The sequence below is a fragment of the Petaurus breviceps genome, unplaced genomic scaffold (genome assembly GCF_028583685.1).
Source record: "Petaurus breviceps papuanus isolate PSGF00001 unplaced genomic scaffold, PetGlider_PUasm1.0 90731, whole genome shotgun sequence".
In the NCBI taxonomy this organism is placed as follows: domain Eukaryota; kingdom Metazoa; phylum Chordata; class Mammalia; order Diprotodontia; family Petauridae; genus Petaurus; species Petaurus breviceps.
Genome location: NW_027187325.1, coordinates 3,214,309 through 3,229,500, shown reverse-complemented (window position 1 = coordinate 3,229,500; position 15,192 = coordinate 3,214,309). Strand labels below are relative to the sequence as shown.

The following is a 15,192-nucleotide window of genomic DNA, read 5'->3' as shown; positions in this document are numbered from 1 at the left end:
CATATAGGATACACATATGTGTATTGTGTTTATTATAGCTGGAAAGTTAAGTAGTGGGACAGTTTGGTGGTACAACAAATACAGCAATGGTTCTGCAGTTAAGAAGCTCTGTTCAAATATGGCATCAGTCATTGCCTAGCTATGTGACCCTGGACAATTCACTTAACCTCTGTTTGCCTTATCTTTTTCAACTGTAGAATGGAGGATGATAAAGGCACCTGCCTCCCAGGATTTTTGTGAGGATCAAAAGATAAAATAAAGCACAGAGGCTAGAACATAAGTGCTTTACACACATTTATTCCTTTTCTCTCTACCCATCAAGACATTTAGAGTGTCTTGAACAATACCTATCTATAATCATTTCAGTCGCTGAAAATTTTCCTGCAAAAAATCCTCCACATCCCACCCCATTTCTTGTTAGCGAGACCTCCTTACCTCCTCCTTTTAGAATTCCTAGCTGCCCTCAAGGCTCAGTTCAGGTTTGCCCTCCTATGTGACTCTTTGCCCTATCACTCTCACCCCCAGTTTTTTTCTTTCTCATGTTCCAAACCATCTTTATCTGCTTGTTATGTGCTATATTCCCCATTGGAATGTGAGTTTCTTGAAGTTATTTACTGTGTGTGTGTGTGTGTGTGTGTGAATCCCCAGGGTCTAGCATGGCTCATTTCACATAGTACATGCTTCATAAGTTCCTATTTCTGTCATGTTGTGGAATTCTTACCTCCCCTGCTCCAATCTATCTTCCACTCAATTGCCAAAGTGATACTCCCAATGCACAGGTTTTGACCCCATCAGTCTCCTGCTCAAAAAGTTCCAGTGGCTCCCCATTTCCAGTAGGAGAAAATAGATGACATTTTTTTTTTTGGCATTTAAACCTATGCAAAATCTGGCTCAGGCCTATCTTTTTTGACATTTCACATTACTTCTCAATCATATGCACTATGTTCCTGCCAAACTTGTTCATTTTATATTATCTGTGCCTCTGATGTAACTGTGCTCTCTTTCTCATCTCCATGTCTCCTCACAGGATGTTCATCTTAGTGGAAATAAACTCCATCCTCACCACTGCTTCTCAGAACCTATAACTCCTTTTAGTGCTAAGCTCAAATGTCACATTAGGTCTTTTCTGATTCTTCTTCATCCCCTTAACAACCAAACTTGTAGTATCTTTCAAAAACAAAAAAGACATTTTTTTTAAACCTGGGATATAGCTTGTATTTACCATCAGAGTCAGCATCTGGGGTAGCAAATTCTGTAGAAAAGGGTTCAGCCATGCCCATGAAATACCACATACAAGTCAAGCAAACCAGTCCAATGGAAGCAGAAAAGGAGTCGGAGGCAGAGACAGGAGGAAGCTTGTGCCAGGTGAGTCAAACCATCACCACCACTTTGACCACCATCTCCCCCTCACACCTTGATGAAACAGCCCATGGCCCTGAACCCAAGAGTCTTGGGAAAAACTCTGCTTCCAGACCACGGTCCTTAGTCTGGGAAGAAATACCAATGAATATGCAGCCTGACAATTGCTCTAGGAGCAGAGACAACTACACTATAAGATTAAGAAAGAAAGGTTCTAGCCACCAGAGTTCTTGATGTTGTCAAATTGTTCAACATCAGAAAATAATATGAATTAATCAGAGGAAAAGATATTAAAGAAGTCTTGACATCTGCTTTATAGCTGCCCCCTAAGGATCACAGGACTTTTCCAACTAATTTGGAGCTTTGCATATAGTAATTACTAAATAAATGCCTTATGCACTCATTCATTCATTCATTCTTTCATTCATTCATTCGTTCTCATTCATTGCCCCTTCTCTTCCCTCCCTCCAAGCTCTCTTGTCACAGTCTGGTAGGTATGGGGGGAACCAGTGATCTTAAAAGTGAATAGATAATCCATAATACATTTGGTTCTCCCAACAGGAGAGTAATGAAGGATGGGAAAATGTATGGGACAAAGACTGTCACCATTTCTCTTCCTAAATAAAGTTTAGGCAATAGTATGCATTTCATTCAGTACATAGCCTCAGATCATCCCTATCACACCTAACTGAGAAAACATTGAATCTTTGCATCCACTCACATGGGCTTGATGCCTCACAGCTCTCTCTGGTTTCTCTTATTCTCTTTTTGCTTGCAATGGCTCCCTGCTTCTTTTCCTCACAAACTCCCTTTAACTTCTCAGTCAGGCATAGAACTTGAAAATCTTGCCCCAATTTATATTCACTAGCTATTAGAATTAGAACAAGTCACTTATCCTAGCTAAGCATCATTTTCATCATCTGTAGAATGGGAATAAAAATAAAATAGAGGTTATTGTGAAGAGCAAATGAAATTTTTGTAAAGCACTTTGCAAACATCCCAGTACTTTATGACCATTGCAAATGATAAGCCTAGAAAATTCTAATTTTTTTCATTGAAAAATGTGCTTATGGATTATTAATTAATACCAGTAGTGAGGCAGAAATGAGGCTGTGTATTTATTACAAATAAGCTTTAAATTACGTTCTTCCTTTAATTTTAGAATGATGTCACTCAGCAAGGCCTTCTGGTCTTAACACATTCAGTGTAATCATAGTTGAACTTTAATTGAACTATTTCATCAGATAAGGTAAAATATATGGCATTAGTTAATTAGGGTTTGAAGGATATAAAAAGAGTTAAATCAAGGAGTGAAATTGTTTTATTTCTCATTCCTGAATTACCCCTTATCTACTATAGCTTGTTCTTACTTCTTAATTTCTTTTCTACCTTCCCTCCTCCCATAACTCTTATATGTTTTGAAATACTAATAGATCCCAGAGCCAGGGTTAGAGCCAGGAGCTGAATTTAGTTCATTAGACTAATTACTAGACTAGAATCATCTCACAAAAATACAACCTAGGATTTGAAAACGAAATAAATTGCCCAAACTGAAGTAATGGTAACATAAGGCAAAACTGGAAACCTGACATCCAAGGTTATTTCCGGTAGGTTCTTTACTCAGTCTTCTATGTGTCCTTCTCCCTTCTGATGCTTTCTCTTTCCCCCATAGCTACTTGTGACTTCATGGATGTTTGTTTGCATGGGCTGTCTTCCACTCCAGGAAGGCACTCCCTCTTCGCTTCTGTCTCCTGTAATATCTAGTTACCTTCAAGGCTCATTTAAAATGCTACCTTCTACATGAGTACTTTACTCATCAATTGATCATCCCAACTATTAGTCAATCCTCTCCCTCCAATCATCTTTGTTTTTAATCTATTTTGTCCACCTTTTAATCCTGATTATATACATGTTGTCACCCCAGGGACTATTTTAATTTCTTTCTGCATAGCACCATTCCTTTGCACTTTGTGTGGCTGTAATGGGAATGTAAATTTTTAAGGTCTTCCCTGCCCCTAGGCTAAAGTGCACCTGGAGCCTGGGGTGGGAGGCTTGTTTTTCAGTAGATACTTCTTGATTGGCCAGTGGGTCCAGAAGGTTGTTACATTCTCTGAGCCAGGAGAAGGCTATATAAGCCCTGATGTGTAGCTTTGTTTTGGGGCTCACTTTGAGAAGTGTTCTGTGATTTGATCACATGAAACTTTGGGAAGCCATTGTTGAGAGTCCCCCTGCTTTGAAAAACCCAGATGTTGATTTGGTATGGATGTAATGGTTGGACAATTTGGAAACTGTCTACTTGATCTGTTTCTCTCTCTTGATAATTCTGTTTGTAATATTCTGAAGTTCGGGGTGCTGACCTTTTTCCCCTGAACTAGGTGAACGATACATATTTGACTGATTAAAATAAACTTGTTAACCCATTTTGAGTTGCTTTCCTTTATCAAAGCAGATCCAAGAACCTGTGTTGGCAGCCACCCTGGGGACACTAGGGTGCTTGCTGCTACAGTGGCATATAGTTAATTCTATAAAAATGCATATTGATTGTCCATTACAGCACCATAATCAGTCCTTAATACTCTCATTCAGTATTCCACACTTAAAAGTTATCTCTACCTTCTCATCAAAACATCTATTTTTTCTTAGTGCCACAAGGGAGAAATCTCAGGAATTCACCAGGGAGGAAGGTGATATATCAATCTTCTTCTTGTGAGAGTCCCCATTCCTTCCAGAGATATTTCCATCGCCTTTTGAGGATTATTGAAGAAATAATGCTTTAATTTAATATGGCAGAACATACATAGATATATACTTTTATATAGTGAGAGCTTTTTTCCCTCCATACACATAATATATAAGTATACTCCCTACACGTGTACACTTAATTTGACTCCTCACCATGACTTACTCATTTATCCAAACATTTGACTTAGATACCTTTTTTATAGTACCATCTTTTTTTGTTTCATGCTCATAAAATGTCATAAAAATGTGAACATTTTTAAATAGTAGGAGGCAAATAATAGGCACTTAATAAAAAATGAGTCCCTTCCTATTCTTTCCAATTTCCTTCCACTTGGACCTTATATAGTGTTATTTTTTTCTCCTGCATCCCTCTAATCTGTATATCATATATCGTTCAACCAATCAATTAACTTATTTGTTAAGCCCATACATAAGCAAAGCCCTATGCTAGATGCTAAGCATAATAGGTCCAAAGAACTAAATGATCCCTACTTATAAGGAGCTTGCATCCCAATAAGAGTGACAAGTGACTATATTCATTCTCAATCAAATGAAATATTACAATTTCTGTGGCATTTAAGAGACTGATTAAATTCAGTATGGTTCTAGAAATGGGATTATATGATTTGTTAATACATTAGTTTCTCACAATTGACATTTCTAAAAAAAATTGGAATTGTAGTGCCAGAAGTGTCCTAAGATGTCATCTAGTCCACCTCCTTAATTTTATAGAGGCAGAAACCTATGCCTAGAAAGCCATATGGCTCATTCTCCCAAAGTTACACAAGCAATGAGTAACAGTCGCACCCCTAAAAGTCATGTCTCATGACTGCATAGTGTTATTCCTAAAGTGGCTTCAAATCTATGGGAAAGGTTTTACCCAGAAAAAAAAATAATGACATTATGTAAGGTCCAAGTGGAAGGAAATTGGAAAGAAAAGGAAGGGACTCATTTTTATTAATCACCTACTATTTAGCTATCTTCAGTTTTTAAAATGGAAGAAAATAGAAGTATTTGTCATTTCTATATAGTAACACCTAAGAAAAAAGGGTTCATAAATGTAATGCCTGGGATTAGATTCAGAAGCATTAACCAGAGAGCTTACAAACTCCATCAAAACCCCTGTGAGTTTGCCTCTGTACCACCACAGCTTAGTGACCTTGAAAAGCAAAGAGAATGTGCCTCTGAATGTGCACCGAGAGAAAAAAAAAAGACAATCTCTAATGTTTTTTAAAAGTTTGTTTCATCAGCCCCCCTTTTGATTTCCATCTTTCAGTATGGCCATGCTCCTCACACATTTTCAAAGGTCAAGGACTTCTGTTGCATTTGATCTTCGGCAAGCAAGTGGGAGGTGCTATTTTTTTTAAAGGCACTGTTTCCAGGACAGGAACAAAACAGTGAATCTAATGAAGTACTGTAGAGAGTGATTACAAAGTCAGACCTCAAAGGTTTGATTTACTTGCTAAAGAGTAGATAGATAATGGTTTGTGGAACGGGAACAAAAAAGAGTCATAAGATAGGGAACTGTGTGATTTTTTAAAAATGCCAAATAATTATCATATTTTTGAGACTTAATAGAAGTCAGCCTGTAATCTCTCTGATCTATGTGGCTATGTCCTACTGGGATGTTTCTTCTCCATCCGTGCCTGGCAGTATTTTTCAATTCCTAACTTGTCCTTTTTGTTGTGTTTTTTTGTTGTTATTATTTCCCCTGGAGGGACGTAAAATCAAGAATACAGTATCCTTACATTTAGTAAACATTTAAATAATAAATATTTAATCACTTGAGATGAAGAACTATACATCAAATGGTTATGAATGGAGAACTTTGGATGGTAATTAGCAGCTTCTAATGCCTTAAGGAGAAATAAGGAAAGCTACTGCTCCAAAGGCATTTGTAGATTTTCCCACATAGCAGAGATGCACAGGAAGCAATTAGACCAAAGTGGTCAGATGGGGGAAAATTCTTTCAAGTACAATAAGATAATTTCTAAGTTTGCTAGGATTCTAGAAACACTGAAGAGTAGATTTTATTTTTCCCCTTATTTGAGATAAAGTGATTAGTTCTCCACATGTTTTCAAGTGTTTGCTCACTTTGAAGCTCAAGTCATGAAGGAGTGATTTAAAATGGATGAAATGTATGAATAGGAAAATAAATTGGGACTCAGATATTCTTTGTTGAAGCTAAAAGTTTGTCAGAGAAGTAAAGAGAAAGAAAAAAAAGTAAAGAAGGAGGGAAGGAAGAAAGGACAAGTAAAAGAAGGGAAGGGACAGGAAGGAGGGAGGGAAGAAGAAAGTAAAGGGGGAAGGGGAAAAGAAAGGGAGGGAAGGACGGAGAGAGGAATGGAGGGAGGGAAAGAGAAAAGAGAGAGAAGATGGGAAGGAAGGAGTGAGGTTAGGAAGGAAGGAATGGGAAGATGGATGGAAGGGGGAGGAACGAAAGAGGAAAGGAATAAAGGGAGAAAACAAGTTCGGAAGAGAGCAAGAATGCATATTCTGGGGCAGCCAGGTAACACAGCAAGTAAGAGCACTGGCGGGAATCCTGGGCTCAGACACTTAGCACCCACCCAGAAACACCTGGACGTGTAACCTTGAGCAAGTTACTTAACCCAGATTGCTTTAAAAAAAAAAAGAGGGTTAAAAAAAAAGAATGCATATTCCACTGTTGGTCCAATTTGGACTAAAGTGAGAGCAAAAAGCAAGCATCATTCAAGAAATGATCATTATCACAGGGGACCATTTCTAGTCATTCTGATTTATATCTGGTCCCTGCACCCAGATGGCTTCACAGGAAAAAGTGAGGCTGGTGACTTCACACAGTCCTTAAATCCAATTCATTTGCAAGTCATAACATTTCTTTCCCAAAAACAACAGCATTATTGATTGAACCCATTTATTACTTACTTGAGCATATCCCTGGCTTTCCCTCATGTTTGCACTTATTTTACAATTATTTGATATGTGTATACTCTGTTTATGTTCTCTGTATGTGCACATACATACACACATGCATTCATGCATTCATACATACATACATACATACCTGTCTGTAGATCTCATCTCCCCTGAATAAATTCATACTCTGTAAGAGCAGAGATTAGAAACCAGATCCACTGAGACATGACACATCATTCTTGTACAAAGAATGTTCCATGTGCCAGAGCAAGACTCCCTGAGCAGTCCCATGAATCAGGAACAATGACCAGGTAGAATCCCATGTTATTGTTCCTGGGATGGTCACATCCTTAGGAGGCATTGAGGTGCCAGACTCTGCCTCTCTCAACAGGCATATGTAGAAGTCAGGTGGCCAGTTCCAAGGAGAACATCATGGCAAAGGTGGGACTCCAAGCTATTCTGCCTTTGCTCAGGAATAGCTCCAGAGTCCAAGGAACAGTCCCAAATCCAAAATAGTCAGGTCGGACATTGAAGCTCTTGCTCCCTTTCCCCTAGAGGCAAGTGAACCTTGAACCCAAGAAGTTACCCAAAAGCCAGGCTCTGCCTCCCTTAGAAGCCCAGAGATGCCATCATACATCTCTCTAACTATCCATGCAAGTAGGAAGCCGGGAAGCCCTACACCTTCCCATTGTCACCTATTTATTGTTATGGGCCCTATCTCTCTCTGGCCCTGATATTTCTCAGAGAAGTAGAACATGAACCCTGTACCCTTCCTTGGGCTTAAGACCTACTTCTAAGGAAAAGGAGCAAATGTCTGGAAACTTTCCCTTTCTCTTTGAATGGGAAAGGCTAAAACTTATCAGCCCATAAATTTTCTTGTGGGAACAAGCCCTAGTTTTGGCTTCCCCCTTCCCTCTTCCTTTACCCTTCTTTCCTACTGCCACATCAGCATTAGGCCTCTTCAGCAGTCTTTACCCCTCCACCCTTATTTGCCACACCCTTATCAGCATCAGGCCCTTTAGGGGTTTTCAGCCTCCACCCTGCTGGTGACTTTTGCTCTTCCCTCCCTTTAGTGTTGTCTAAATAAGGATATGAACATTTGAATTGCTCAGATTGTTCAGGACCCTTTCCCTTTTCCCTTGCTGTCAATCAGCATTAAGCATTTAGCCCTTCCCTTCTTCACTTAGGCCTTTGCCTCATAAGGACAGGTCCGTTTGCATTGGTTATCCCCTATTTCCTTGTTCTTTGTAAGCCCACCTCCCAGGCACTGAGAGATAGCTGAAGGCTTCTTTGTTACTTTTCATTGGAGGAGAATTCCTGGTCAGATTGTAAGTCAGTCTCTGGCCAATCAGAGAAGGGACAGTGGTGAAAATTCTTGTTCCATCTTTTGTAACACATCTCATTCTGCTGGTTCCTACTGGTGGAAGGGATGCCCTCTTCTCTGGAGAACTGGATAAACTTCCTGTTCCTTCCTCAAGATACTGTAGTGGCAAGCACCCCAATATCCCCAGGGTGTCTGCCAACACAGGTTCCTGGATCTGCTTTGTTAAAGGAAAGCAACTCAAAATGGGTTAACAAACTTACTTTAATCAGTCAAATATGTATCATTTACCTAGTTCAGGGGAAAAGGGTCAGCACCCCGAACTTTAAAGTATACAGACAGAATTATCAATACAGAAACAGATCAAGTAGATAGATTTCCAAACTGTCCAACCATTACATGCATACCAAATCTACATCTGGGTTTTTCAAAGCCGAGGGGGGGGGCTCTCAACAACGGCTTCCCAGAATCCAGATCAAATCACAGAACACTTCTCAAAGTGAGCCCCAAAACAAAGCTACACATCAGGGCTTATATAGCCTTTTCCTGGCTCAGAGAATGTAACAACCTTATTGACTCACTGGCCAATCAAGAAGTATCTACTGAAAAAGAAGCCTCCCACCCCGGGCTCCAGGTGCACTTTAGCTTAGGGGCGGGGATGATCTTAAAATTTACATTCCCATTAGAGATACCTCTGACTTAATTTTCTGGTTAGGGGATTTTTGGGGTCCCTGTGACCCACACATCTTCATGGTGAACATGAACTTTACCTTGACCTACCAGACTTCAGACCCTGGGACTCCTGGAAGAAAATGGGCTCTAGCTTGGGGTCAGAGAACCAGAGCCTGGAAATATTCTCTCTGAACTCTCTACTTCTTGTCTCTATGATTCCTTCCATATCAGAGAAATTGTGTTTGCCTCTTTAAAATCAGTCTTGAGGAGAGAATTCTGGGAAGATGGAAGAGTAGGTCAGAAAATTTCAAGCTCTAAAGCTTTTCCTCCACAAAAGAGTTAAAATATCACCTTAGGGCAAACAAAGTATGGGTGGAGATAAATAAGAATCACTGGGGTCTCCATGGAACAATTTGAGAAGATCAGAAGAAAAATCCCAGGAAGATGTTTGGTCTCTGTGAAGAGTAAACACCTCCAGGCTAGGGTCCTCTTTAACAACAAGCAGCAAGCCCTGGGGTTAGTTGCTTTGAGAGGCTGCCTAGGTGCCAGCCACAAGAACTTTTAGTTGGATGCTCGAGCCTGGGAAGATCAAGGGAATATCTGCTGACAAGGATGCCAGACCCAGCTGTGCTGTGAAGAGCCTGGGGAGGGCAGGGATGGGGTGAGGGAAGGGACCAGCATATCCCCAGTGTGTGCAGAAGCACTGGGGCAGAAAGCCCCTGACTGTGGGCACTTACAGGAGGTTGGAGTTTTAGCTTTGGTTCCAGGCTAGAGGGCAGAACTGAAGCCCTGAAGCAAGAGGCACCATTTTCCATAAGCCTGGGCTAGAGGTGATTATAAAAAATTAAGATATTATCAACGAGGAAAAAAAAACACAAAGGAGAAAGAATCTAACTATAGCAAGCTATTATAAGAATAGAGATGACCAAGGTTCATTTTCAGAGGAGGATATTGAAGTAAAGAAACCCCCAAAGAGTAATATCAATTGGACACCTGCCCAAAAAAAGATTCCTAGAAGATCTTAAAAAAGACTGTAAAAATCAAATGATAGAAATGGAGGAAAAACTAAAAAAAATAAGAATAATCCAAGAAAAATAAGAAGGGTATAAAAAGAAAGTCAACCAACTAGAAAAGGAGATCCAGAATCTTAAGGAAGAAAATGACGCCTTGAAAATTAGAATTGGGCAAAATGAAGCCAGTGAAATTACAAAAGAACATTAAATAATTAAACAATGTATGAATAATGAAAAAATAGAAGAGAAAGTGAAACATATAAGAAAAACAACAGATTTGGAGAATAGATCAAGAAGAAAAAAAATAAAAATAATCAGACTAACTGAATGTTATGATCAAAAAAACAAATCTTGATACAATATTACAAGAAATAATTAAAGAAAATTGTCCTGCGATGGCTAAGTGGTGCAATGAATAGATCATTAGCCCTGGAGTCAGGAGGACCTGAGTTAAAATCTGGCCTCAGGGGGTGGCCAGGTGGCTCAGTGAGTAAGAGCACTGGCTCCAGTATGGGAATGACCTGGGGATCAAATCCGGGCTCTGATACTTAGCACCACACCCAGAAATAACTGGCTGTGTAACCTTGAGCAAGTTACTTAACCCTGATTGCTTTAAAAAAATAAAATAAAATAAAATCTGGCCTCAGAGACTTAACACTTACTAGTTGTGTGACGTTGGGCAAGTCACTTAACCCCAAATGCCCTGCCTTCCCCCTCCAAAGGAAAAAAAAAAGAAAGAAAATCGTCCTGAAGCATTCGAACAAGAGGGGAAAGCAGCAATAGAAAAAAATCAATCGATCACCACTTAAAAGAGATCCTATGAGAAAAATTCATAGGAATATCATAGTCGAATTCTGAATCCCCCTGCTCAAGGAAAAAAAAATATTAATATCATTAAGATTAAAACAATTTAAGTATGGTGGTGCCACAATGAGAATCATACAAGACATTAAAGGACCACAGGTCTTAGGACGGAGCATATGGAAGAAAAAAAGAACTAGGGCTGCAGTCAAAAATGTCATAGCCACCAAGGTTAAATATTACCATGAATTAAAAAAAACAGACATCTGACAAACTATCAGATTTTCAAGATTTTGCTAAAAAAAAATTGTGAACTTAATAGATGACATACAAGAACCAAGAGAAATACAAGGCACATAACAAAGACTGATTATTAGGGATGCATAAGGATGGACTGTTTACTTTTTATATATGTAAAATGCATGTCCAAGATTCTTATTAATAATTGGGTAGCTCATAAGAAAGACTGGGGTAAACCTCAGTATGAAATTAATTTATAACATAAAATCATTTAGGAACTGCTAAAAACAGTCATTATTTTACATAAATGAGGTGCAGGGGGAAGATTTGTTACAGAGGAATTAGATGGGGGAGGAGAGCTGGTTGTTCTGGGAACATACTTTCATTGGGAATCTGTTTAAGAGAGAACAATACACATATATTTAGAAGAGTCTCAACGTCTTCTAAATTGAGAAGAAATAAAATGATAGGGGCTTAGGGATGGGGGAAAGGAAAAGTGAGGGATGTTTGGAGGGGAAAATGAGGGAATAGATAAAAGGGGGGTATAGAAGGGTGTTTAGATTTATGGGAATGGGAGGATAGGGAAGGGATCCTTGGAAGGGGGGGTAGGTAAGTAATAGGAGAGCAAGGTAGTGGCTAGAATAGAGGAGACAGGAGGCATAGGAAACAAGAGATATGCACAAACAAAAACAAAGATCAGTAGAATGTTTTTGGGAAGGTAAATGTCTAGATATGTATGCATATTTGTATTATAATTATATATGTATGTATATTTGTATTATATGTATATGTACATACGTATATTTGTATGTACATATCTGTATGTGTATGTGTATGTATTGTAGTCTTCTGGAGAGAAAACAAAGAAAGTAAAAAAAGTATTAAAAAAAAAGTCTTAGGGGCGTCCAGGTGGCTCAGCGAGTAAGAGCAATGGCTCCAGTGTTGGGATGATCTGGGGATCAAATCTGGGCTCAGACACTCAGCACCACACCCAGAAATAACTGGCCCTGTAACCTTGAGCAAGTTACTTAACCCCGATTGCTTTAAAAAAAAAAAAGAAAGTAAAAAATGTGCACAGCAGAGAGCAAAAGAAAACTTACAAGGAAACAAAAAAGAAGATGGAAAATCCTCAGCACTATGTGTATTATTTATCATACAGTCTTTCTTAAAATAAAATTTATTGTTACATATTTTGGTTCCTCTCATGTTCTGCTATGCATGACATGCTTTTTTTTTCTTTCTTTGTACTTAAGTTCCAATGTTTAAGTTTATGATATGTTTATGCTTCTTTTCTTTGTTTTGTATATGTGTTCTGGCATTTGAGTCCAAAATAAATTATTTTTTAACAGAAGAGAAGGTTGATACACTAGAACTCCAGGTTACAGTGTTGAAAGACAAAAATGGCAGATGTTTGGCAAGTACTAAGAGTTCGAAAGCTAACTTAAAAAAAAGCACAGGAAAATCTGAATACAATCTGAATACAACTGAAACAATGAAACAATTAGTCTTTAAATTTTTTTCTTAATTACTGTTTTTTTTTTTTACCATGTTTCTTCTTTGCTTTTAAATACCATTGATGCTGTCATCTTTCATTCCAAATGAATTTTAAATATATGTCTGTCATTTAAATAACTGGAATATCATGAATAACAGTTCTACAACCCAAATTAGAGAAAACAACCCATTCATACCTGCTTATACCTTACAATTATGTTCAATTTGTTCCCATGAATCTACTACAGGATATCCAATTAAGTGAGCTGTCTATCAATAACCCTCTATTCAGTTTTTGTGTCGAGGGCTTATTTTGGCTCAGTAGTTCCAAGCGATTTCTTTGTCCCCAAATATGTTTTAAGTGGCAAAGATTTCTGCTTCCTTACAGGATGTGGGACAACTCACAGTTTTAACTAGCCAAACAGAGATACCTTCTCTAATGGTTTAATTCCTTATCTCCAGTAGCCACTGATGTACTAATCACCCCTTCCCCAAAGTAACCAGTGATCTAATTAATGTCTAAATGTCCCTAGTTGGCCAATCACAGGAAAAGATCTCTGACACCAAGAAGTTGAGAGTATTATCTTTTATAAAAACTCTAACCATCAAAGTCTGGGTGGATTGTTCACATAGTTGAGCTTTTGGGTGTTGCTAATAAGAAATTGATGGCGGAAGTGAAGGCACTCCATTAGGAAAATGGTAATTTATGTACTGTAGCTTAGTTTGATGTTTGTGATGTCTTCTTTTCAACAACTCCCAGTTTCTTTTAATTCATTAGAATATTGGCTTTCCTTAGTGCAGATGTATGTATAAAAATATTCTTAAACCAGATTGTCTCTGTGAATATGTATGCTTTATTTCATAAAATGAAGTTATGAAATATTCTGCTACATGCAATTAGCCAAATAACCATTTCTTTCCCTAGACTTTGGAGCAGTACCAGTCTCGGTCAATCCAATGGCTCATTTCCAATCTTTTTTTAATTTTTTTTCTGATACCACTATGTGCTATTTCTCCTGCAAACCTTTCTCATCTACGATGTGCTGTGACGTATGTACTTGAATAGGTCTGTGTAAATACATAATAGTCACTCATTTATTGGTTCTGAGAACCCTAAATTTCTATCACAGTGGCAAAAAAAAAATACTCCGATATGCATAATGGACAACAAGCACACTTGCCTGGGTTATGAAAACTTTCTTTCTTTATGTTAAGAGACATTTTTCTTCAGGTGATTTGGCAAGGTACTGTCCAGATGCTAAATAAGTCTAAAATGCCCTACTCTGTCAGGAACTTAGTTGGAAGTCCAATTTTGTCCTCCAAGATTATTGGATTATTTAATTTTTAATTAATATTTCAAGAAATTGGCTAGGAAAATGACCCCAAAGTCCTTGAACCAGAGGGTAAAATAGAAATTGAAAGGGTCTATTTATTGCCATCTTAAAGAGACCCTAAAAAGAAAACTTAGAGGAATATTATAGCTAAATCCCTGATCTTCCAGGTATTTCAAGAAACCATAAAGAAAATATTCAGATATCCTATAGACACAATGTAGACACAATAACACATACCATGGTAATGAAGCAGAGGTCTTGTAAGATGATATTCTGCAAGGCAAAAGAACTGGGACTGAAACCCCAAATCACCTACCCAGAAAAAGTTATGTATAATCTTTCCAGAAAAAAAAAGGAAATTTAATGAAAGAGAGGACGTGCAAGTATTCCTGACAAAAAGACCAGAGCTAGAATTTCCTCCAGCCCACACCAGGCGTTGTGTTAGAGTCTTGGGTGCTAAAGTCATAGACATTAAGAATTCTGGCATGGTTACTCCCAAAAGAACTGTTTGACCTGTCAATGCAAGAAAAATTAGGAGAATGTTGAAGATTGGAACAATTTATTATCAAAATGGGAGACTGTCAACAATAAGGGGTTTTCTTTTGCAAAACAGGGAACATCAAAATCAGTGCAATTACTGAACACAAAGTAGAATTAAAATGCATTGCTTCTAGCTTTTATTCTAAAAATGTGCATCCCAAATATAATGAGGAGCTTGAAATGTGTAAGGAATTACATGCCTTAGAAAACCTGGATAAAGTAGAGGTGAAAATGGAAAAGTTAACATCAACCACCTAAGGAACTAGCATCCTAGACCATCATGGAAATGGAAATTATCAAACATTCCCTTTTTCATACATGGCCCATTATCTACTTCGATGAAGTTTCCCATAAGATTTCATAAATATACAAGAAGGAAATACTTCTCAAACACATCATCATGGTAGAGGATCTCACTTTAATCTACTTGTACCAGCCCTATGTTGAGAAAAGCAGATTTGATGTGGAAAACATGCTACTGGACATTGAACACTACAATTTTTCCAAAACCATCTCATTTTTAAGCCCAAATTCCCAATACCATAATGAACCTTTCTTTCTAGTCTTGTGATATAGGTCCATTGTTGCCTCATATATGTTCTTCCAGGGTCACAGATCTACTTTTTTTTCACTTGCAGGATGAGTTACTTTGATTCCAACTTAGGTATCTCTTAACACCACCCTGGTAATCACCTCCCATTCAGTACCTACTGTTAAAACCATGACCCTCATTATTTGACAAAAACTGCTAGAAAAGCTGATCCCATGTTTGACAGAAATT

At 38.2% G+C, this 15,192-nt stretch overlaps 1 pseudogene; it reads left to right on the top strand.

The window, feature by feature from the left end:
* Window positions 1-1,272: 1,272 nt before the first annotated feature.
* On the top strand, window positions 1,273-14,982 carry LOC138145277 (cyclin-dependent kinase 2-interacting protein pseudogene; annotated as a pseudogene).
* Window positions 14,983-15,192: the final 210 nt, after the last annotated feature.